Raw genomic sequence first — 1,414 nt, forward strand, 5'->3', positions numbered from 1 at the left:
CCACCTCCTTTGGTCTGTCCCTCCACCCTTCTTCCTTCCTTCCTTCCTTCCTTCCTTCCTTCCTTCCTTCCTTCCTTCCTTCCTTCCTCCCTCCCTCCCTCCCTCCCTCCCTCTATCCCTCCCTCCTTCCCTCCCTCCCTCCCATCTAGCAAAGCTACATTTGGTGTTGCCTGTAAGCCCGGCCCTAACTGAGGACTGTGACTTGAGGACAGACATAGCAATAGCAGCCACCTAAAAGAATAGCTAATTGCTTTGGAGTGTTTACTATGGAATAGAGACACGCTTTGCTGCATTTAATTCTTTCAACAACTCTAAATGTACAGAACTATTGTGTACCTCATCTCTTATCTTCTAGGACTCATCTATTTATTGCAGCTGTTGCCGTGACAACCAGCTTCCTGCAGGTGTAGGCTGGCAGTAGCTGGTGTCAGTGACATCGCTTCTCTCTCACTTTCTGACTTGGGCTCCGGGACTCCTGCCAAGCTCCATATTTACGGGGCCACTTGGCCAGAGGATGGGAGCTCAGACTTGAGAGTGACGCCGGCCCATAGGTCATGGACAGGGGGTGATGGCAGTAATGCTTCCTCCTTCCATCCCTCTGAAGGAAACCCTGGGGCCCCTGTACAGTTCCACCCAGGAAGATATGTCAGGCCTAGATCCATAATTTGAACTAAAATAAATATGCCCTCATTTCCTTTCATGGTCCTTTTGATTTATTTATTTATTTTGGGGAGGGGGGAGGAGGTGGTTTGGGCCATGCCTGGTGATGCTCAGGGGATACTTGAGGCTCTGCACTTAGGAATCACTCCTGGTGGACTCAGAGGATTGAATCCAAGTTGGTTAGGTTCGAGGCAAATGCCTTACTAGCTGTACTGTCTCTCTGGCCCCCGTTGCACACTTCTTCTTTTTTCAGTTCTTAAGAATGTATTTACTTTGGAATGATACAGAGAAGATTAGCATGGCCCCTGCGTGAGGATGACACGCAAATTCGTGAAGCGTTCCATATTTTTGTATAACTGAAACCCAAGCACAAAAATTTGTAAATCTACAACTGTACCTCATGGTGTTTCACTAATAAAAATCTGAATAAAAAAAGAATGTATTTACTTATTTATTGAATCACCATGACTTAAAGCTTTCATGATTGGGTTTCAGTCATAAAATGATCAAACACCCATCCCTTCACCAGTGTACATTTTCCATCACCAATGTTCCCAGTATCCCTCCCACCCCCTACACCCACCCTATCCCACCCCCTGACTCTTTTGGAGTCACCTTCCTTCTTACCCTCTCTCTACTTTGGGGCATTATGGTTTGCAATACAGATACTGAGAAGCCATCATGTTTGGTCCTTAGTCTATTTTTAGCAGTCTTCTCCCATCCCAAGCGATCCCTCCAACCATCATTGACTTGG

General features: G+C 46.5%; 1 non-coding gene across 1 annotated transcript; it reads left to right on the forward strand.

Annotated features, from left to right (window-relative positions):
* Positions 1-902: 902 nt before the first annotated feature.
* LOC130034041 (U6 spliceosomal RNA) lies at positions 903-1,010 on the forward strand. Its single transcript, XR_008794042.1, has one exon. It is a non-coding gene; the product is annotated as a U6 spliceosomal RNA (small nuclear RNA).
* The last annotated feature ends 404 nt before the right edge of the window (positions 1,011-1,414 follow it).

This window comes from Sorex fumeus, unplaced genomic scaffold, assembly GCF_029834395.1.
Source record: "Sorex fumeus unplaced genomic scaffold, SorFum_2.1 ptg000055l, whole genome shotgun sequence".
Taxonomy (NCBI): domain Eukaryota; kingdom Metazoa; phylum Chordata; class Mammalia; order Eulipotyphla; family Soricidae; genus Sorex; species Sorex fumeus.